Here is a 24625-nt window from a genome sequence, read left to right on the forward strand (position 1 = left end):
CTATTTCTAGACACCTGTTGTGTATTATTGTGGGCATAAAGCAAGTGAGCAAGGTGAATGTTTTTGCTGCTATGGAAATATCATTTAATTTCCTCATTAGTAGGTATATAAATGCAAAACCATAACATTTGCTTATTTACCAAGTGTGGCAACTGATCCTATTTTTCACATCTGAGGACAAACTTCTAATGTTTTCAACAGTTCCTTTAAGTAAGAATTAAGAATGTAACCTGTCTTGCATTTTAATGTTTACGAACTGATTTGTTGTACACAAGAGAAACGAGAGAATGGAACAAAAAACATATGTAAGTCATAATTCCTCCTTAAAGTATATGAAAATATCTGTTTACTAACAAAAAAAAAGTTGTGACATTAACTTTAAAAAAGGGATTTCTTTAAATCATAACTTCCCTTATACTTAGGATTCACAATAGGCTATGATAATTACAAAACTGGACATCAGCAAGTTACCTATCAAATCAAGAAAGGTGTAACTGACCTCTTCTTTCCACCCTTCCATCAAGTTTTCTCTAATTTGAGCTTTGCAATCAGGTAGTAAGTGGTACGGAGAAGGCAATGGCACCCCACTCCGGTACTCTTGCCTGGAAAATCCCATGGATGGAAGAGCCTGGTAGGCTGCAGTCCATAGGGTCGCTGAGGGTCGGGCACGACTGAGCAACTTCACTTTCATTTTCACTTTCCTACATTGGAGAAGGAAATGGCAACCCACTCCAGTGTTCTTGCCTGGAGAATCCCAGGGACGGGGGAGCCTGGTGGGCTGCCATCTCTGGGGTCACATAGAGTCGGACACGACTGAAGCGACTTAGCAGCAGCAGTAAGTGGTAACTGTGCAGATGAAGCATAAAATTTTAAAAAGTGGCAACATTCTAAAAGTCATTGCTTTCTACCTACTGCCTGATTTGCCAGTGAACTCCCTACTTGTGATGGTTTCTCATGCTTGAGCTGCTTCTCTGAAAATGAAGCAAACTAACCTTTCCCTTTCTGCTTCCCCCCTTCCCTTGCATTCCCAGCTTTCCTGATAGCTCTATTAGTAAAGAACTGGCCTGCAATACAGGAGAGCTGGGTTTGATACCTGCGTTGGGAAGATCCCCTGGAGAAAGGTAAAGGCTACCCACTTCGGTATTCTAGCGTTCTTTCATTTTCTTTTTATTCACTTCTCAATTCAATACTACTTCAGATTTCTGAGCTGACCATTTTCCTGAAGCTATTCTGGCAAAGATCAACATGAGATCAACTTCTTACTGAACAAATACAGTGGCCTCTGTTTAGTCTTGACCCTGCCTGATCTCTGGACAGCATTTGGTGATTGCCTTTCATCCCTGGAAACACTGCACACTTGGGAAACTCTTCTCATCCAAGGAAAAAGTTGAGGAAAACCAACTAATGGAGGGCTCACCTCCACCCTGCCTCCTACAATAAAATCAAGTGATTGCTCTGCCTGTGCACAGAACAACGGTGTGAAAACAATTTGGCAGGGGCCAGATACATAGAGAAGTTCCCTTTTTACTGATAAAACTATTTCTGCTCGTTATATAGACACTATTAGAAAAATATCTCTACTTTTTGCTGGAGACGTGACACACACTATTAACAAGAGATACTGCTTTTCCCTCTTTTACTGAAAGCATATTTCGCACAAAACACTAAACTCATAAGAGTTACAGTTTCATTTAGCAAGCTACATTTTTAAAAAGTTACTGGTGCCAATAATTGATCAGTGAGTATAAGGAAGAAGAATGTAACTAGAAGGAAAATTCTGCTGGCTTAAATATCAGAAATCAGGATAAAGGGAGACCAAATCTAACACCACTGCAGCCTCAGAAGCAGACCACGCATCATTTGGCTGCTCATCTGGCCACTTCTCACTGCCTCTTCTCATGGCCAGCCGAGTTCAGAGGTCCCTGAGACCAGACTGTATGACCGCTGAAATCCTAAAGCTTTGGCCACAGAAGAGCCTCCCAGCTGGTTGTGCCATCTCTTACCCTCCTTCCTCCCACTGGCCCTCAAAACCCAGAGACCTCATGGGTGGAAGCAATGAACAGATGTAAGATTTGATTTTACAAACTGCCTTTCTTTGCCTCTGTCTATTCTGGGTAAAAATCTGAACTAAGCGTTCAAAGTGAGAATAACAGTTCTCTCTCTGCCACGTTTTGTTTTGTTTTCACTTTGCTGATTTCCTTGACTTCAGTGGTAAATACCCTATTGTTTCCTCACTTTCTTTCTCATCAAATGCTTTTCATTTCTTGTTTTTCTCTTAAATGATGGGTGTTCTTGAGGATCAGGATTCCACACTTCTTAGAGCACTTCAGACAACCTCTGGGATGATTCATCTACTTCCATGGTTTTAACTGCCTCGTCTTTGCTCCTAAATTCCAAATTTGAATACAAATAACTTCAGAAGTCCAGACCTTATTCATAAATGTCTACTGAAAACTGGCATCTCTAAGCTCCTCAAATTTAACATCACCCAAACCAAACATCAGCTTGCTCCCGAACTATCTATTACATGAGGAGGACAAACAATAAAAAGCAGTTACCCTTGTCTTCGCCTTTGCCCTCTGTCTCTTACATCTAGATGGTCCCTAAGTCCTCAGAGTCCTGTATCATCAGTGCTGTTTTCTCCATCCTTCCTGCCACGTCATACATCAGCCTTCTTCTAAGCACCATGGCAACTATATTATCCATTGATCCCTAAATAATTTACAACCCCACCTTCATGCGTTTTCCTTAGCCTGGAATGCCGTTTTCTGATTTTGCTTTTGCTTTACAAGAAAGTTCTATATGTTTTTCAAATTTCCATTCAAATGTGAATCTTCTTGACATTTTTCTAATTTTGTTTAACCTTAAATACTCTTTCATTATTGCTACCCAGAACTCTGTTTAATCTTCTGCATACATGCTAAGTCACTTCAGTCATGTCTGACTCTTTGCAACCCTACAGATTGTAGCCAACCAGGCTCCTTTGTCCATGGGATTCTCCAGCACACTGGAGTGGTTGCCATGCCCTCCTTCAAGGGATCTTCCCAACCCAGGGCTCGAACCTGTGTCTCTTATGTCTCCTGCACTGGCAAGCAGGTTCTTTACCACTAGTGCCACTGGGAAGCCCCAGTCCTAGTCATATTCTTCAGCTATTTGTTTAAAGTCTGCCTTTCCTACTAGATATCCTAAGAGTAGAAAGCACATCTCACTCATATTGGTATTATAAATAGGGCATCTTACATAAGAAAGGCAACTTAAAATGTTTTTTCAGCTATATTATAGCTAGATGTGAGTACAATAGTTAAATATCAATTTTAAAAGTAAAATATTCCTTTTCATGATTACAAGAACACAGTAAAATTCTACTTTATAATGTATATTAGCTTTCAGTTCATCTCTTGTGAAAAATGAATGATTTAAAATTATGACAAGGAGTAATTTTTACTTTCTAAATGGAAAAACTAAAACTACAAATAATTATTAGAATTGCTAGCCTTACATTATTTATTTATTTATTTTATTTTTATACATTATGCTATAATGTTCACCATTTTAAACTATAAAATTCAGTGATTTTTTTTTCTGTATATGCACAACCAGTAGTTGCGACCATCACAATGATATATACTTTCAGAACTTTCATCACCCAAAGAGGAAATTCATACCCATTCATATTCACTCACCATTCTCCTCTCCCCAACCCTGGTAACCACTATGCTATTTTCTGTCCTTAGAGATATGCAGATGACACCACCCTTATGGCAGAAAGTGAAGAGGAACTCAAAAGCCTCTTGATGAAAGTGAAAGTGGAGAGTGAAAAAGTTGCCTTAAAGCTCAACATTCAGAAAACAAAGATCATGGCATCTGGTCCCATCACTTCATGGGAAATAGATGGGGAAACAGTGGAAACAGTGTCAGACTTTATTTTTCTGGGCTCCAAAATCACTGCAGATGGTGACTGCAGCCATTAAATTAAAAGACACTTAATCCTTGGAAGGAAAGTTATGACCAACCTAGATAGCATATTCAAAAGCAGAGACATTACTTTGCCAACAAAGGTCTGTCTAGTCAAGGCTATGGTTTTTCCTGTGGTCATGTATGGATGTGAGAGTTGGACTGTGAAGAAGGCTGAGCACCAAAGAATTGATGCTTTTAAACTGTGGTGTTGGAGAAGACTCTTGAGAGTCCCTTGGACTGCAAGGAGATCCAACGAGTCCATTCTGAAGGAGACAAGCCCTGGGATTTCTTTGGAAGGAATGATGCTAAAGCTGAAACTCCAGTACTTGGGCCACCTCATGCGAAGAGTTGACTCATTGGAAAAGACTCTGATGCTGGGAGGGGTTGGGGGCAAGAGGAGAAGGGGACGAAAGAGGATGAGATGGCTGGATGGCATCACTGACTCGATGGACCTGAGTCTGAGTGAACTCCAGGAGTTGGTGTTGGACAGGGAGGCCTGGAGTACTGCGATTCATGGGGTCGCAAAGAGTTGGACACGACTGAGCGACTGATCTGATCTGATCTGATAAATTTGCATATTCTGAGCATTTTATTTAAATAGGATCAAACATTTTATTCCTGGCTTCTTTCACTTATTTAATAAAATGATTTCAAGGTTATTCATGTTTTCACATGTATTAGTACTTATTCCTGTTTATGACTGAATATTACCCCAAAGTATGGTGGCTCAGACAGTAAAAAATATGCCTGCAATATAGGAGACCCAGGTTTGACCCCTGGGTCAGGGAGATCCCCTGGAGAGGAGAAAGGAATGACTCCCACTTCAGCATTCTTGCCTGGAGAATTCCATGGACAAGGGAGCCTGGAGGGCTGCAGTCAATAGCATCACAGAGTCAGACACAACTGAGTGACTAACACAGAGATGGATATATCACCTTGTTTATCTGTTCTTCAATTGATGGTCATCAGTTAGTTTCACTTTTTGGCTACAACAAATAACACTGCTACAATGATGGCATACAGGGCTTTGTGTAAACTGATATCTTCATTTCTCTCGGGTGTAAACCCAGGAGCTGAATTGTTGGGTCACAGGCAACTCCGTTCTTGAGGAAGTACCAAACTGTTTCCCAAACAGGCTGCCCCATTTGAAGCTATGCTTTCTATATGGGCTGAGATGGGGTCCAGCTTCATCCTTTTGCCTGCAAATATTCAGTTTAGGACAAAAAGGCATGACACTGAAAGATGAGCCCCCCAGGTCTAAAGGTATCCATTATGCTACTTGGGGAGGAGAGCTACTAATAGCCCCAGGAAGAATGAAATGACTGGCCCAAAACAGAAATGACACTCAGCTGTGGATATGTCTGGTGATGAAAGAAAAATCCGATGCTGCAAAGAAAAATACTGCATAGGAACCTGCAATGTTAGGTCCATGAATCAAGGTAAATTAGATGTGGTCAAGAAAGGGGTGGTAAGAATAAACATCGACATCTTAGGAATCAGTGAACTAAAATGGATGGGAATGGGCAAATTTAATTCAGATGACCACTGTCTCTACTACTGTGGGCAAGAATCCCATAGAGGAAATGGTGTAACTCTCCTAGTCAACAAAGAGTCCGAAATGCAGTACTTGGGTGCAACCTCAAAATGACAGAATGATCTCGGCTCGTTTCCCAGGCAGGCCATTCAACATCACAGTAATCTAAGTCTTTGTCCCTACCACCAGTCGTGAAGAAGCTGAAGGTGATCAGTTCTATGAAGACCTACAAGATCTCCTGGAACTAACACCAAAAACAGATGTTCTATTCATCACCGGGGACGGACATGCAAAAATAGGAAGTCAAGAGTTACCAGGAGTAACAGGCAAGTCTGGCCTTGGAGAACAAAATGAAACCGGGCAAAGGCTAACTGAATTCTGCCAAGAGAATGCCTTGGTCATAGAAAATAGCCTTTTTCAACAACACAAGAGATGAACTTACACACAGACATTACTCAATGACCAATACCAAAACTAAATTGATTACATTCTTTGTAGCTCTTGAAGAAGGAAAAGCTGTAGATAGTCAGCAAAAAGAAGACCTGGAGTGACTGTGGCTCAGATCTTCAGCTTCTCATAGCAAAATTCAGGCTTAAACTAAAGAAAGTGGGGAAAACCACTAGGCCATACAGGTACAACTTAATCAAATCTCCTATGAATATGTAGTAATGGTAATGAATAGATCAAGGGATTAGAACTTGTAAACAGGATGCCTGAAGAACTATGGACGGAGGTCCCTAATATTGTACAGGAGGCAGCAAACAAAACCATCCCAAAGAAAAAGAAAAGCAAGAAGGCAAAGTGGCCATCTGAGGAGGCCTTGCTGCTGCTGCTACTGCTAAGTCGCTTCAGTCATGTCCGACTCTGCGCAACCTCATAGACAGCAGCCCACCAGGCTCCGCCATCCCTGGGATTCTCCAGGCAAGAACACTGGAGTGGGTTGCCATTTCCTCCTCCAATGCATGAAAGTGAAAAGTGAAAGTGAAGTAGCTCGGTCGTGTCCGACTCTTAGCGACCCCATGGACTGCACCCCACCAGGCTCCTTCGTCCATGGGATTTTCCAGCCAAGAGTACTGGAATGGGGGAGGAGGCCTTACAAATAGCTAAAGGAAGACAAGAAGCAAAAAGCAAGGGAGAAAGGGAAAGGTATGTTCACCTAAATGCAGATTTCCAAAGAACAGCACTGAGAGACAAGAAGGCCTTCTTCAATGAACAGTGTATAAAATTAGAAGAAAACAACAGATGAGGAAAGACTAGAGATCTCTTCAGGAAAATTGGAGATATAAAGGGAATACTTTGCCCAAAGATGGGCACAATAAAGAATATAAACAGTAGAGAGCTGGCAGACACTGAAGAAATCAAGAAGTGATGCAAAGAACACACAAAAGAAATGTATAGAAAAGATCCAAATGAACCAGATTACTACAGTGGTATGGTCAGCAACCTAGAGGCAGACATTCTTAGGAGCAAAATCAAGTGGGCCTTAGGAAACACTGCGGTTAATAAAGCTAGTGGATGCTGCAGAATTCCAGTAGAGCTCATCAAAACTCTAACGGATGATACCATCAAGGTGCTGCATTCAGTATGTCAGCAAATCTGGAAGACCCAGCAATGGCCACCAGACTGGAAAAGGTCAATCCTCATCCCAATTCCCAAGAAGTGCTGTACTAAAGAATGTGCTAACCACTGGACAATTGCACTCCTCTCCCATGCTAGTAAGGTCATGCTTAAAATCTTGCATGCTAGGCTTCAGCATTATTCGAACCAAGAACTTCCAGATGTCCATGTGCGTGTGTGCTAAATCACTTCAGTCATGTCTGACTCTTTGCAACCCTATGGACTGTAGCCCACCAGGCTCCTCTGTCCATGGGATTTTCTAGGCAAGAATACCGGAGTGGGTTGTCATGCCCTCCTCCAGGGGATCTTCCCAACCCAGGGATCGAACTCACATCTTTTATGTCTCCTGCGGTGGCAGGCAGGTTCTTTACCACTACCTGAGAAGCCAAAGAAAGAGGAACCAGAGATCAAATTGCCAACATTCACTAGATCACAGACAAAGACAGGCAATTCCAAGAAAACATCTACCTCTGTCTCTGACTACACAAACACCTTTGACAGTATGAATCATGATAAACTGTGGAAAGCTCTTAAAGAGTTGGGAATACCAGACCATCTTACCTGTCTCCTGAGAAACCTTATGCAGGTCAAGGAGCAATGCTTAGAACCTCGTATGAAATAACTGATTAGTTCAAGATTGAGAAAGGAGCACGACAGGACTGTCTGTTGTCACCCTGTCTGTTTAATCTACATGCTGAGCACATCATGAGAAATGTTGGGCTGGATGAGTTACAAGCCAGAATCAAGATAGGTGGGAGAAACATCAACAACCTCAGATATGCAGATGATATCACTCTAATGACAGAAAGCAAAGAGGAACTAAAGAGCCTCTCAGTGAGGGTGAAGGAGGAGAGTGAAAGTGTTGGCTTAAAACTGAATATTAAAAAAACTAAGACCATGGCACCTGGCCCTATTACTTCATGGCAAATAGAGGGAGAAAAGGTGAAAGTAGTGAGATTTCCTCTTCTTGGGCTCTAAAATCACTGTGGAGAGTGACTACGGCCACAAAATCAGATGTTTGCATCTTGGCAGAAAAGCAATGACAAACCTAGACAGTGTGTTGAAAAGCAGAGACATTACTCTGACGATAAAGGTCCATATAGTCAAGGCTATGGTCTTCCCAGTGGTCACACATGGTTGAGAGCTGGACCATGAAGAAGGCAGAACACGGAAGAATTGATGCCTTCAAACTGTGGTACTGGAGAAGACTCCTGAGAGTCCCTTGGACAGCAAGGAGATCAAACCAGTTAATCTTAAGGGAAATCAACCCTGAATACTCAGTGGAAGGACTGATGCTGAAGCTGAAATTCCAGTATTTTTGTTATCTGATATGAACAGCAAACTCATGGGGAAAATTCCTGATGCTAGAAAGATTGAGGGCAGAAGGAAAAGAGGAAATCAAAGGATGAGATAGCTGGACGGCATCACTGATAACAATGAACTTGGGCAAATTTTGGGAATTGGTGAGGGACAGAGAGGCCTGGTGTGCTGCAGTCCATGAGGTTGCAAAGAGTCAGACATGACTGGGCAACTGAGCAACAACAACAATTCAGTTGTCACAGAATCAACTGTTGAAAAGACTACTTTTCTCCCAATTGTCTTTCTACTCTTGTTGAAAAATAAATTGGTTATAAATATATGAGATTATTTATAGCTGATCAAGTCTATTCCATAGATCTACATGTTGAGACCAACACCACCACCACTCAACCTTGATTAGTAGTATTATAGTACGTTTTGAAGTGGAGAACTTGAATCCTCAAATTTTGTTCTTCTTTTTAAGAACTGTACTTGGCATTCTTGATTCTGCATGAATTTTAGGATTTGTTTGTCAATTTCAGAAAAAAAAAGGCAGCTGGAATTCTGACAGCAATAGCACTGACTCTGTAGATTATCTGGGAGAATACTACCATCTTAACAGTATTAAGTATTCTCATCTGTGAACATGGATGTCTTTAGAACTGCCTCAATTTCTTTCGGTATTAGGGGGTGATTTTCAGCAAGTAAGTGTTTGGTATTTTTGTACTATTAGATATTTGCACTTTCTTGAATGAAAGGCAAAACTGTAACAGTATAGGTTGTTTTATAATTATAATAAGAATAGAAATCAAATCTGTTCAAAGTTAATATTCTATCTAATAAAACTTTTATGATGTCATATACTTATAAGTTTTTGATATGAATATTTTAAATAAATACCCAAAATAAGTATTTATTTTTGTACAATTACTTGGTATTGTTAAAAGCAATTCTGCAACTACAAGTTAGGCAAGCAAAATAAAATGTAATATATCTGGACTTAGGAGGTCAGCTATTCATAATAGCAATGGCAACAAACTTTCTTTCACTGGCAGCCAGGCATTAAGAAAATTTCCTCAGATATACAGATCTATTTCAAATTTTTTAAGCAGACTACAAAAGAAAACACATATATGTTGATCATGGATATTTTTATTCAAGCTTATATTGATAACTTTGTAACTTACACTTATTTGTGTAATTCTTAAGGAAATACAGAATTATTATTAAGTTAACTACATTTTTGAGAACTAGATTTACTGATTCAGCATTAATGCAAATATCTTACAACCCTATGAATCATTACTTGCCACTTGCTACAAATTTTACATCCACACTCAACATTCTACAGTGAAAAAATTTCCAGTTTTCAACAGTGAATTTATATCATCTATTACAGTATGTTAGTATGGATCACAGGATCTTAAGGTGATGGGTTCATTAATGACAAATCAATACTGATATGTATGCATAAAGCCTAGACCAGATGAGTAATTACAATTCAAGGCAATTTGCCCATATTCTCAATCTGCAGAATCAGTGAAGGGTTTTCATTCAAAATAATAATTTCCCGTGATAAAAGATCATGAAAATAACTAAAGTTAAGCGTCCCCCAAGGTTTGAAAAAGAAGATCTAGTGCCAAAAAATTTAATTCTGGGCAGGAACTGGAGACTTCCAAAGCTTCTTAGTGGTGCTGAACTGGCCAGTGTCAGGATTTATGCATTTCTAAAAAACAATGCTGCCTGTAAGATGGAAAGAGTATGTCTTTTTTTTTGGGGGGGGGGGGGAAGTTTCCTTTTTTTTTTTCAATTTTAATTTAAAAAAATTATACATGTGTTCCCCATCCTGAACCCTCCTCCCTCCCCATACCATCCCTCTGGGTCGTCCCAGTGCACCAGCCCCAGGCATCCAACGATAACCCTGTATACGAGACAGCAGCAAAAGAGTATGTCTTACAACAGCTTCAATATGAAAGCGATGACAACATAATACTTAAAGTATCAAATAGCTAAATAATAAAGTCATTTAGATAAATTTTTAAAGTTTAATACCATGAGCATTATCATAAGCATGTTAATATTGTCTTCAGAACACTGTTCAATCAACTCAGTCCAAGATTGAGAAAAGACAAAACCCAGACCTGAAGGGTCACATACGAAAATGTTCATACAGGCCTAGAAATGCACTTAGTGAATATGTGGAAGTGAGTACAAGAAATCTATGCATACCCTGTGTATGTAGAGAAAGGCTCAACACATACTGATATTGGCAATTCTCCGGTGGTTCAGTGGCTAAGACACCACCTGCCAATGCAGGGGGCCCAGGTTCAATCCCTGGTCAGGAGAATAGACCCCACACGCCTTAACTAAGAGTCCACATGCCACAACTAAAGATCCTGCATGCTGAAGGGAAGACTGAAGATCCTGCGTGCCACAAGTAAGACCTGGCACAGTCAAATAAATAAATAAATACTGATATTGGTATATATACAATAATATATTTGGCTTACTATGGAAGAAAGAAATATTGAGAACAATTTTAAAAATAAAAAGGTGTGCTTAGACTATGGTATAATGTATTTCATATATGAAGAATGAATCATTCATACATCAAACAGAAGAAAAAATATTTTACTTAAAATTAGAAAAAAACTAAGGACTTCCTTGGTGGTCCAGCGGTTAAGACTCTGAACTTCCACTGCAAGGGAGTGCAGGTTTGATTCCTGTCAGGGAACTAAGATCCACATGCTGTGGGCGTGGCTCAAAAAAATTTTTTTAATTAAGAAATAGATAAAAACTAAGAAAAAAATGAGTACTATTCTTTTCATATATATATATATATATATAAATTGAACCATGAATTGTTATATTATACAAAGAGGTCATACAAACCAGTAAGAAAACACAGGATAAAAAACAAATTTTTAGAAGAAAATATTTCAACAAGGTGACTTGGTTTAAAACCAAATACAAAAATCAAAAGAAGTACTTTCTATATCAGCAATACCTTTTCAGGAAATGTAAAAGAAAAGTAAACCTTTTCCTAACAGCAGAAATACAAACAAGACAGTAATAAACTTAAGATGAAATGAGAAAGACTTTCTACTAGGAAGAAAACAATTCATAATACTAAAGGGCACCCCCCCCCAAAAAAAGGCCTTAATAAATGGAGAGACATGGCAATGGAAAGACTATGAATTAGAAAATTGTTACTCCTCCCTCAAATTATCTTAAGTACAATACCAATTAAAATACCAAAGGTGTTATTTATGAATTTGATAACCTGGTTATCATAGTCTTCTGAAGGAAAGGTACAAAAATAGATAAGGAACTTTGGAAAAAGGAAAGCCATCACTTACTGGATGTCACAGTATACTCCTATCAATAGCAGTTATAACAGTATAACAACAACAATTTTTTTTATATCCAGAGGATAAAAAAGTCCTATAACTTAAGATAAATAACCCACCAGAAAAACATGTGCAGAAACATGAACACACTCATCAGAACAGAGGCAAAACTTGGCCATTAGGCACAAAAAGAAAAAAAAAGGAAAAATAATCAACCTTTCTAAAAACCAGAGAAAGAAGCTCTATGACAAGGATACTATTACCAAAAGGCATGTGAGGTCTGGCTGCTCACCACTCAAGAGCCAGTCCAGGCTGGTGGAAAGGAAGTTTGCTTTATTTCAGATGCCGGCAACTTGAAGGGAGAGCAGACATCATCTGAAACAAAGCAAACTGTGTGTGTGTGTGTGTGTGTGTGTGTGTGTGTGTCACTTAGTCATGTCTGACTCTTTGTGACCCCATGAACTGCAGCCCACCAAACTCTGCCATCCATGGAATTCTCCAGGCAAGTGTATTGTAGTGGGTTTCCATTCCCTTCTCCCAGAGATCTTCCCGACCCAGGGACCGAACTTGTGTCTCCAGTATTGTAGGCAGATTCTTTACCATCTGAGCCACCAGGGAAGTCCAAAGCAAACTTTTCTTTCCAATAACCTGGCTTTTTATTGGCTTTTGAGAAGCAAACAGCCAGACCCCACATACCTTTCAGTAACAATACCATGTTTCTTACCAGTGGTAAATTTTCCAAGTTTAAAACTTTTATGTTTTATAAGAAGAACAAGGAAATATGCACTTTCACATCTACTTATGGAATATAAATCAGTACAACTAATTTGAAGAGCAATTAGGCATCAACTATTAAAATCTAGAATGCACATATCTCATGACCCAAAATTAACAGGTATCAAGCTACCCTTCAAAAATAAGTATGTGGGTAAGAAAATGACACAAGAATATTCACCACAGCAAAGTTTGAAATAAAAGTAAAATAAAAGGCACAAAGGAACAAACTGTCTATCAAAACATACAGATTAAATAAACCATGGTATAATCACACTATAAAAAAACAGGCAGCAGTGAAAAAATAATAATGATAACTCATGCTACCAGCTAAGGTGTATGTGAATCAAAAATGATATATACAACCATCCTATCACTTAAGTATTATACATTATGCATAATATATATTATATTGATTATATATATAATACATATGATGTATTATATTGATTATATATGTGTGTGTGTGTATATATATATAGCCCAGAGATATTGACGATCTGTATCTTTGAGGCACTCCCATGGGGCCACCAAAGTCAACTTCCTGCCCATAACACAGCCCATAGTTGAAAGTAGATCTATGAAACATTTCATCTCTGTAGACAGCCAAAAACTAGAAACGTAAATTCCAACCAATGTAACATTATATAGAAATTAGCATAGAGGAAGATTTTTTTATTGTTACAGTAAGTGCTTTAGTATGTTTAGTTTAAAAAAATAGGACACAAAATTGTATCTCAGTTTTGCTTTAACAAGTCCCCCACCAAACTCAGATACACTCAAAGGGGAAAAAGCTCAAAATTAGCTCAATGTTCAATGAATAGTTGGACGGCAATAATTTTTATTCTCAAGTTTCTTTTTCTGGTTGCTTTCTAGATGTTCTACAATGGGCATGTATTGTCGAAGGGTCAGAGACAAAACATGTTCTTTCTGAAACAGTGTATTTTCTGTTATTGCATTCTTGAGATACCTTTATACAGATAATGCCAAAATATTTCTCTACTCCCAGCCTCTGCCCTTCATTTCAGTCCCACTTGTCAGCTGCCTACTTAGCAGTTAGCAGCATCCCTGCTTCAGTTCTCCTGGTTGTGCCTTCACCTCTCCCACTGCTGTGCTCATTGATCCTATCTTCCTGCTGGCTCAGCCCTGTCCCAGTTCCCAGACCAACGCAGGACTGAACTGAAAAGTACTAACACAAAGTCCTCTCCTTCCCCATCTCTGCCCCATCCTTTGCTAAAGCAATGTTTCCAATTTGTGGTCTGCCTAGACTTTTGATCCATGCCCCTGAGAAGTCAGTACCATACTGTAATACACACTGTATTATACTCTGGCATTTAAACCACTCAGGCACTTTCCACCTTTACTAGATTGTCAAATTATGGGGATCAAGTATTAATACTATTCTTACTCATATACAGAGCCAGGGCTATGCCCCCCAAAACAGCATTTTGAATAATTTGTAAGAAAGTATCTGATGAATGACTGCAACATTTGTTGAACCAGAAACTTGTCTGATTTGTTCAAAGGCAGAATGAGTTTGCAGAATTAATACAATCAGCTAACATTTATCAAGAAACCAATGCGGGCCCAGGGTTGTACCAGGGAAATATTAGAATAAGCAAAAGTATGGCTCCTCTCCTTGACACAGTTAGAATCTAAAGTGGTTGACAATTAAAAAAAAAAAAAAAAGAATAATTACTGTTCTAGCTTCTGCCTTAACAAGCAAAACATGAAAATCTTCTTGCCTGAGGTCCTGATTTCACAGATGGGCAAACTGCAATCGAGTTTGCCTGCCTGGATTCCAGACTACTGCCAGCACTGACTTTTGCCTCCTGTCCCAGCTCCGCGGGCCCCAGTGTGCCTGGATCTGCCGATCATCATTTGTATGCTTGCCCACTATGCACAATTCTCCTGGATCTAGACTCCCTCCCACTCCAGTTCAAGCTATGATCTAGGATCTAAATTTCTCCCTTCCTCTTTTCCTAGGGTACCTCTGTCACCTGTTTCTATGTACATACCCACAATAACAAGCTGTGACTGCAATCCTTGTTTTCTGCTTCAATCTCTTTCCCACAAGACTGACAACATCATGGCAGGCCGCTAAATCAACTTGAAACAAACACTGTTGCTTGCTGACCCAACTGTTCATTTCCTTTTCTTAACTGAACTTCCATTTAGCTCAGCCATCCTCTTCACCTCCACTCCACAGCCAGGAGCTTCATGGATAGCTGACCCATCTCAGCCCCTACAGCTAGCTGAACTAGGGACCCAGTGCTGGCCAGTGAGATCAGAGATAAGGGAGGACTTCTGGCAAAAGTTTCCTCTTTTTTTTCTGGCAGACATCACTACTGCATGATGGTGTGCTCAAAACTGCAGCAGCCAAGACAACACCAAACCTAAGGATGAAGTCTAGATGCAGACGGATCATGGAGAAGAGCAGAGAGGGGATACTGACCCAAGGTCTGCCACTAGAGCCACCCATCCTCAGCATTTCTTGTCATTTTTACAAATTCTTTTGAATGCATTCCCTTTCCTCTGCTGCCAGGTCACAGATAAGTAAAGGGCATATCTCAGAAGTTTTATTTTCTACTTCAAAAAAGTAACTTTAACATAGGGATTGGTTGGATATTCAGGTTGTTTTTAGTTTGAAGCTATTATGAGTAACACTGCTATTAATTTTCATGTAAATGCCTTTGTGCAGGTTTTCATTTCATCTGGGAGTGGTTGTACTATAAGAGTATTTTTAACAGTAGGAAGAAAATGTTTCCTAAGGTGTTACATCCCACCAAGGTATGAGGGCTTCATTTGCTTCAGATCCTCTCCAAAACTTGATATTGTCAGTATTGTTAAATTTAGCCATTCTAGTGTTTGTACAGTGGTAGCATATTGTGGCTTTTATATTTTATTATTTGAGTGAACAAAAGACAAGCACCTCTTTGTATGCTTACTGCTCATTCATATATCTTTTTATGAAATATTTCTTCAGATATTTTGTTTTGGTTGGATTGTCTTACTGAGATGTAAGCATTCTATATACAATCAGAACAACTACTCCATTTTCAGATATATAGAGATAGAAATAGAGATACATAGGTCTAGCAAATCTGAAGTCTTTTGAAAAACAAGTTTTGGTTTTTTTTTTTTTAATTTGGATAAAGTCTAGTTTATCTTTTTCCTTTAACTTTATTATTAAAGCCTTTAGGACCTTCTTTATCTAACTCATCTTTGCTGCTGCTAAGTCACTTCAGTCGTGTCTGACTCTGTGTGACCCCATAGACGGCAGCCCACCAGGCTCCCCCGTCCCTGGGATTCGCCAGGCAAGAACACTGGAGTGGGTTGCCATTTCCTTCTCCACTAACTCATCTTTATCTAACCCCAAATCATAAAGAGTTTCTCCTGTAATTTCTTCTGCTAACTGCTAAGCTGCTTCAGTCATGTCCAACTCTGTGTGACCCCAGAGATACGACTGAGCGACTGAACTGAACTGAACTGGGCAAGGGAAAGCATGTGACACTGAAGGTAAAGGTTTTTCTCATGCAGGAGTAGTATATATTTCAAAAGAAAAGAAAAAAACAAATAGGACACAGTAAGAAATAAATCATTACGCCTTGAAATTTTAAGGGAAATTCACAAGTGGAATTACAGAATTTTATAGCTAGAAGACACTCTATCGTCATGTCCATTGCAAGTCACTTAAAAAAGGTACAGATTAAATTAATAAGCCTTGGAGGGTTTCCAGTTTGTTTAGTCACACAGTAAAGAATCTGCCTGCAACACAGAGACTCGGGTTCAAAACCTAGGTCAGGAAGGTCCCCTGGAGAAGGGAATAGGTACCCACTCCAATATTCCTGTAGAAACCCATGGACAGAGGAGCCTAGCGGGTTACAGTCCATGGGCTCGCAGAGTCAGACATGACTGGGAGACGTTCACTTCCCTTCACTTAGTCAATCAGCTGAAAATCTGGAGGAAAAACCCAGGTGTCCTAATTCCTGATTCAGTTTTGTGATAAAATTGTACTTTCTAGCCCAATGCTCTGCATGGAGCAGACATTTAAAAAAATACCTGTTGAATGAATTCATGTTAGATAAATGTGATTTTTAAAATGCATAGATAGCATAACTGAATAGAGGGATAAATTTAGACGATGACACTTTTTTTTTTCCCCAATGAGTTCTGTATATACTTCTTTATGCCATTTCTGCATTTAGAAGGAAAACAGAAGCACATTTTGTGAAATTACTCTGGCAGGTATCGATGTCTAAAGAAAAATACTGGGGACAACTGGTATACTCTCAAGAGTTAGGGGACACCTTTTCTAAGAAATAGTTGAGGGCAATTAGCTCTTTATGAGGTAGTTAAGGGACATTTCTACCTCCTTACTAAAAGATGCATCAATGATATTTAACAACTGCCTCAATCCAACCAGTCAATCCTAAAGGAAATCATTCCTGAATATTCATTGGAAGGACAGATGCTGAAGCTGAAACTCCAATACTTTGGCCACCTGCTGCAAAGAACCAATTCACTGGAAAAGACCCTGATGCTGGGAAAGATTGAAGACAGGAAGAGAAGGGCATGACAGAGGATGAGATGCTTGGATGGCATCACCAACACAATGGATGTGAGTTTGAGTAGGGTCTGGGAGTTTGGTGATGGACAGTGTAGCCTGGCGTGCTGCAGTCCATGGGTCACAAAGAGTCAGACACAACTGAGCAACTGGACTGAACTGACTGAACTGAACTCAAGCCCTATGAATTAAAGACAAAATTTTAAGACTGTATTCTTCTCATGGAAATGTTGTCTAATCAGAAAATCAGAAGAGAATGAACCATACCCTGTTATCTTAAAGCTCAAGAATCATAAGGTAGAAATAAGATAGATACAAAGAAACAGTAAGAAATAAAATGATACACAGAGAACATCAGGACTGCTTTACAATGTACCAGAGAAACAGATTTGGAAAAAACTTGCTGACAGTCCCTCCCACAGGCACACCAAGGGACCAGAATGACTGATAGTGAGCTTTAGATGTCACAAGCTGATCTCATGTTACATAAGAAAATCGGCTTCCCCACCTCGGAAATTACACATGCCACCAGTGAAGAGGCAGTAAAGAGGCAAAAAGGATAGCTGAACCTGCTGGGCAGAGAGCTCCAAAAACTAACATGAAATTTACACTTTCTTTCCATCCATCATTTCTGAGCCCTCTTGCCCTCTTGCTCTCTACTTACAAAATAAATACCCAACTCAAAAGTTGATGGAGACAGATCTGAGTTTTGCCCACTTGCTCTGGTACAAATATCAGATTCTCTGGTCTTTTACGGAGTCACTGTGGTTTCTGAGTAGCTGTCAAAGAACTGACATACCCCCACTGGAGTTCATGGCTTGAGTTGTGAAATATCAAGGTGCCATGAAAAAAAAGGATCTTGGATTTACCGCAGATATCTAACAAACAATATAAGCCCCATTTACACATACGAGCATATTACAAGTGTCCTATTAACTGAACAAGCAGTTAAAAAGTTTTTAGCTCAATAGATGAAACAAAATTAACTTTATCTCATCCTTATTCTACTTTTCCATGTTCTCTATAAGTTAAGGTCATTGCTTAATTTACAGAGAACATAGTTGCTTCTTTTTCATTCCTGTTATTGCACATTATCTTCACATCTGAAAAATAACAGTCTGAGTTGTATACACAGATATGGCCTTTAAATAAGAATGAATAAAAGCCCTATAAAATTAAGCTGTATAAGGTCAGACTATCACTTTTGTATAATGAGTTACAATCTCAAAGAGCTGTGGAATGCATATTTGTGGTTGAGTTAGAATTCAGCTCGAAAGTAAAAATTCACTTACAAGGAAAATTAAAGCATCTAGAAGTAGTTTTTCAAAAATCACTGGTGCTTTAATATGAAACTGACTAGAAGTGATACATTGGAAAAAGTTTTATTTACATCTGCTGCATCCTTAAAACATCAGAATATTAAGAAAGCTTCCAAAATGGAAAATAAAAATGCTACAGTCTGTCTGTTAAATTTCTAGTTTTGGGAAATACATTCATGTTTTTAACCATATATATCTTAAGATAATATCCCTGAGATTAATTTTGTGTATATTAGAACTACAAAAAATAATTATAGAGTATTTTACTATTTTGGAGAAAAGAATGAAATTATGTCTATCTATTAAAAATAAAGTAAACATGAGTACTATAAACACTGAAACTTGCAACTTGTAGGTAAATTTTTCTGGAAATCCTTTTTCTATAAAACAACACAAATCATTTACGCTTTTGGATCCAATAAACACCAGTCAAAACTAAAGACATGTCAACAGACATAGCCAATGGGCAACTATCACCCCACACTGAGCTGGTGTTTACCTTGCTCAGTGCACAATCCCAGACAGACCTTCTGTTGCCATCACACCCTAGTCTCCCAGCAAACACTTGAAAAGAGCATAACTCATTGAGAATCATTAATAATCTCGAACACCAAAAAAAAGAAAAAAAAGAAACTTCCAGCAAATACAAGTACCCTAATAATGCCCAGCTTTGTGTATGACAAAATAAAATAATAATGGCTACTATTCTCCAAGTATGTATTCTGGAATATTCCTTGTAGTTAAGGCAAAACAAGAGAGAGTTGAGATAATCATGATATTAAATCTTTATTATTTAGAAAGGTCAACTTTCTGTCTTGAAGTTTAAACAAAAGAGACAGAAAGAATACTCTGGGTCCTCACTGTGACACAGACCTTGAATCCTGTGTCTTGGTGTAGGGTTTTGTGTAAGACAAAGAACTGAAACAGGTCCTCTGGGTAGCTGCACATTCTGTGATAAAATGGATCCCACAATACAACAAGTTGTCTTGTCCCGAGTGAGAGGCTAATTACTCTGACCGTATGTGTTTAACACTGTTTAATACACTCCCCAGTAGTCAAGTAATCAGTTTTCCTAAACACACCGGTGTTTCTCCTCTCTGCTTTTGTTCCAGCTGTGTACCCACCCTGCATGAAACCCTTCCAAGCCCCACTGCAACTCCTGAATATTATCATTCTTAGACTACATAAATAACTGTCCTCTCCAGAATCCCTCTAACCACTTACCTGCTTTTTATTTCTTTCCAGCATATAATCATATATTGTCTTAGATTGTTTTAAATCATTTTCCTAATTATAATACTGTTTAAGATATGCTTTGTTTATTCCAAGTACTGTGATTAACATATTTAACCCTTTAAGTAATCCTAAGACTCAAGGTCTACCATAATTCCCATTTTGCAAATGACGGGAAGGGCTTAAATAATACACAAGGGCATAACACTACTACGTAAGTAGAGCATGCACTCAAATCTAAAGCTCTCTCCAAAGATCTTGCTCTTTACCACTGTGAAATATGACCTCATGCAAAAGCCTGTTCTCAACTAGGCTATAAGCTAAGGTCAAAGACAGTGTCTTTTTACTTCTTTTCAAAACCTCATACACTTAGCTTAGGGTTGCATGGTTTTAAGAGCTCTGAGAAAACCATAGAGAATGTTCCAGAATATTTGCTACAGGGTCTATAAGATGTACTACTGGGTTTTTATCTGTACTATACATTGTTAAAGGTCTAGTCAAGTAAAGCAAGAAGTCTCCAGAAGTTAAATTCTTCAGAGGAAGTTGGTTGGACTTTATCTGTAAAGTGAATAATGATCAGAGTAGCAGAGCTGCTTTTTTAAGACACTAGTTCTTCAGTTTCATATTTTGTTCATTTTACTCAAGTCTCTCTCAAAATCTTGCTGTAAACAAATGTTATCTTCTCTTCTATCTGTTAATAACTTGTAAATTTTGTTTTCACTCACTAGATGAATGTTTACAAAGGAGACAAATAAACAGTATTTTTCTTTCCATAGTAAGCACAGTATTAAAAACAGAGGCATACACCCACATCACTCTGTAAATCAAAACTGCGATCAAGGAAGAGCAGGGCTGTCTGAGGGGCTGCCTCCTCCCCTAGCTCACAACCACAAAGCTCCACAGAGAAAGAACAGTAGAGATGCTAGAAGAGGGGAAAGTCATTTGAAAGTAAATTAGGACAAAACTAACGGATTGTGTTCATATATAACTACTATCAAAGGTTTTTACTAGCTTCATGGCATTCCAGGGAAATGAACAAAAGCAAAACAGAACAGCCCTGCCTACAATTGTGTTAGCTATTAAGTAATGTAACCACTCAAATATGGATAGGGTTGATGGCAATTCTGCAACAGGACATTGGTAACACTGACAATTCCACCAAGCTTCAGCCAAGCCATTAATGGAATTGCAATCCTATCAAGGGGAGTTGGGGCAAGGGGTGGATCCATCATTCCTAATATCATGCACTTCCCCCAAAAAAACTGATTCAGATGATTAACTGTGTCAGCTCTTTGTCAAATCAGCACTCAATCACTTTGGAAGGTAATTCTCTTCAACTCAACTCCTACTTTACATTCCCATAAAATATGAAAGTGCATATTGCACCACTAGCCTATAATAACTTAAATGAAAAGAAAAAAAAAATCAACAATTTGCTCCACAGCATAGTTTCTTACTGGAAGCTTCATTGCATCCACCATTAATTTCAGTCCCTCAGTCCCTCCCCACACATCCATTAAACATAAAATACAGCTATCTGTAGAAATTAAGGGGTTTTATTTTTGTGTGTTTTTTTAAAGGTGAGCATAGATAAAACAAAATACAGGCTTCTAAATAGTCCATTTCTGAGTTATACTTATCCTACTTGTTGGATCTTTCTGAAATGATGAATACACTAAAAATTCTGAGGCAGGGCTATCCCATCAGGTATGAATAAACTTTCAGCAGCAACACTTGCTAAAAGGAGCATTGCCAAATCACTATTAATATATATAACAGAAGGGGTTAGAGTGTAAGCTAAAGAAAGCAAAGTAAAATATATCACTTGGTGAAAATAAACGGTGCAAAACCAACTGAAATTTTAAACTGTTCACAACAGTCTCAAAGATAATTCAACTTTCCCATTGGTATACACCACAAACAGAATCACACAGTACTTTTCAAACATCTTCACGATTTCTGTAAGGTGCATGAGAAAAGGTAAGGGTATCTGCTAAAGGTATCATGCAGCTAATTCTATCAAAACGATATATCTCTAAGCCTGTGGAGTATAACCTCATCACTCCAGTCTATTGTCCTCCTTTAGAAGTTAACTCATGATGAACAAAAGTGCCTCTCTTCCACTCCTCTGCTCTCTGTTTTCCCCAAATCCATCTACCCTAGTGTTTTTGTATGCTGACCCAAACATTCCACAAATAATGCTGGGGTACACACACATTAAAGTTTTAGAGTTTCTGCCTCTAAAGTAGACAGTGGCAGAACTAAGCACACAAGGGCTCAATTTCAAGGCAAATATTGGGCGGGTGGTTTGAAAATATCAATTCCAAGAGGCCTAGGGAAAAGAGATACAGGCATCCACCGCCACCACCCTCCCTCTCCCCTCCCCTCTTCCTCTCTTGTTCTCTTCCTCTCTCCTCGTCCCCCCTTGTGGCTTCTCACACAGAGACAATCAAAGCCGGGAAAACTGGGTTTTAAATTAGTGACACACACACTGGGAATATGTAATTCCCCAGAAGGAAAAAAGAAACTGCTACAGAGGGGCGTGGGGAGTTGTTGGCAACATGTCTAAGTGACAACCCTCCCCACCCCCACCCTAATACAGCACAAATCCACAGATTCTTCCTCGACCCTCTTCTCCTTCCAGTTCCCGGTACTCTATCCAACTTGACCCTTAATCCAAACAACACAGAGATCCACAGGGTATCCGCTGTGCAAGAGCGTGTCTCTCAGTAGATGTGCCCAATTTTTGGAAGCCCCTGAATCCGGACAGTTGTACCAGGCAAGGGATCTCCCACTGGGGAAGGGGTGAAGAAAGGAGGAAAAAAAAGAGATGGAGACAAGAGGAAAGCGAGGCAGAGCTGCGCTCTGGAGCGACTGGCTGCAAGGAAGACAGGGAAGAAAGAAAGGGTGGGAAGGAAGCGGGGCTGGGAGAAAAGAAGAAAGGGATGAAAGAAAGGCTGGAAGGGGAGAGGAGAGAGGGATGTTGGGAAGGATGAGGGCGGGAGGGTTGGGGAGCAGGGAGGGAGGGGAGGACGCAGAGGATGGGAGGGAGACAAGGAGGGAGGGAGGCAGGCAAGGATGGAGGATGCTCTGCCTGGGACTCACCTCTGTGGGTCGGTGGGAGTTTCTCGCCCTCCTCCTCTCTCTCGTCCGTTCCCAGCAGCTGGAGGGGTAACCACTAACGGGACTGGAGAAGCGGCGGCGGGGAAGAGGGCAGCAGCTGCAGCAGCCGCCTCTGGCCGAGGTGCGGTGCCTCCCGCTCCGCCCGCCAGCCCCGGTCTCCGCCTCACTCGCGGCTGGAAGCAAAGCCGCTCCCCCCTCCCCCCGCCCGCCCCGCGTCCTGCCCAAGCGCGAGCGGCAGCGGCCCGAATCGCCGCTAGGGGAAGCGGCCAGTGCGCAGGCGCAGCCGCCTGCTCGCTTGCGCGCCCCCGCGGCCCCCGGGCCCCCGCGGCTCGACGCTCCGTGGGGCTAGGGCAGGCACGGGGCGGGGGCCACGGGCGCGCGCGGCCTGGGGAGCGCCGAGCGAGCGGGGCGGGGCTGGGCGGGGCTGGGCGGGGCAGAGCGGGGGAGCGAGGCTGGCAGCGCCGCAGGTGGGGGGAGGGGACAGTGGCGAAGGGGCACTGCCGAAGGGCGCAGGTGCCGTGTCCATGACAACAGCGTTACCCTGCGGGCGGAGACGCAATGAGCCGCCCGAAGACCAGGGACAGACACCCACCGAGTGCGGGAGAGGTCCTAGGGGAGAAGGGGATAGGGCTTGCAGAGCAGGAAAAAAGGGTGAGCGGGAGAAAGCGGGTCGCTGGAGGAGGGCAGGGCCCCAGTGCAGTGACGGTTGTGACCGACGCCGGAGAGAGGTTTTGGGGGACAAAGGGGAGACTGCGCTTTAAAAGGGACTAAAAGAGGATGGAAGTATTAAAACAAGTGAAACGTGCTCATTTCACAAGCCTGTATTGAGTGCTGTCTCTGAAAAGGGCATTGTGATTCTTTTATCAATTCAAAGACTGTTACTGAGACCCTAATTTGTACCAGGCACTCTACTTAGGCATTTTGAGATATCCAAAAATGGATAGTATAAGGTGTTTGTCCTCGTGGAGGTTATGCTTTAGTTGAGGAACTTACATGGAGATTTCATGGAGCACGTGCTCCGCCTACCACCATCAGCTGGGGCTTGATGATAGTGGAATGTAACTGTTACAAAAGTGCTAGAACCAAAAAATATGCACAGCTATATCAAACGTGAAAGGTAAGTTACAGCTGCCTTTGTTTTGCCACAGTGCCAAGTGACTTTTTAAATCAAGAGAGAAAAATAAAGACAAACAAACCAATGGCAGTTTGGTATGATAGAAGCGATACTGGCCTCCTCGCCTACAAGCATCAGTGTGTTTGTTCATGCACGGATTTATATCACATGGTGCACGCATTTTTTACACTCCTTCATTGGCAGCGTCAGGTATGTTACACCCCCTCTCATTCCCAACCTGATATCAGCTGCAGTTGTTTTAAGATTGTCAAACCCCTGTGATTTATTCTCTCCAGGCGATGACTTTATACCTCTATCTCTATCTATTCCTCTTTCTCCCCCAATATATTTTTGCCTTTCTTTTCTATTGTCATCACCACTTAACCATTAAAAAAAAAAAAAAAATCCGTGGGAGAAAATGGACAGGAGTCACCAGATGTAGGATTAAGGAGGAAAAAAAAAAAAAAAATCCCTCAACCTGGAACGATGCTTCAGGACCATGGACAGTGCTGTCGCATGCTCCTCCCACCCAGCTTGATCCTAGGCTCAGCCTATCGATTCTGGAGAAAGACGCTAAGAAAGTACTGAGCGTGCTTCAAGAAGTAAATTCCGAGTGCCAAATGATTTCTGATAAAACACAGGAACGGAGTAGAAAACGAGAAACGTGTACCGTGGACTGGAACAAGTAGGAAACAAGTGGGCTCAGCTAGATTTTGAGTAAAAAAATGGGTAAGATTT

The 24625-nt window shown here is 40.4% G+C and overlaps 1 protein-coding gene across 4 annotated transcripts in view; it reads right to left on the reverse strand.

The window, feature by feature from the left end:
- The window catches only part of CTNNA2 (catenin alpha 2), a 1365089-nt gene extending 1342135 nt beyond the window's left edge, over window positions 1-22954 (reverse strand). For 3 of the 4 annotated variants that reach the window (XM_070798847.1, XM_070798846.1, XM_019970349.2), the window contains exon 1: window positions 22756-22953. The gene's annotated coding sequence lies outside the window, so the exon portion shown is untranslated. Of the gene's footprint in view, window positions 1-22755 lie in introns of all 4 variants that reach the window. The other variant, XM_070798845.1, reaches the window with a different exon arrangement.
- Window positions 22955-24625: the final 1671 nt, after the last annotated feature.

Source organism: Bos indicus, chromosome 11, assembly GCF_029378745.1.
Source record: "Bos indicus isolate NIAB-ARS_2022 breed Sahiwal x Tharparkar chromosome 11, NIAB-ARS_B.indTharparkar_mat_pri_1.0, whole genome shotgun sequence".
Taxonomy (NCBI): Eukaryota; Metazoa; Chordata; class Mammalia; order Artiodactyla; family Bovidae; genus Bos; species Bos indicus.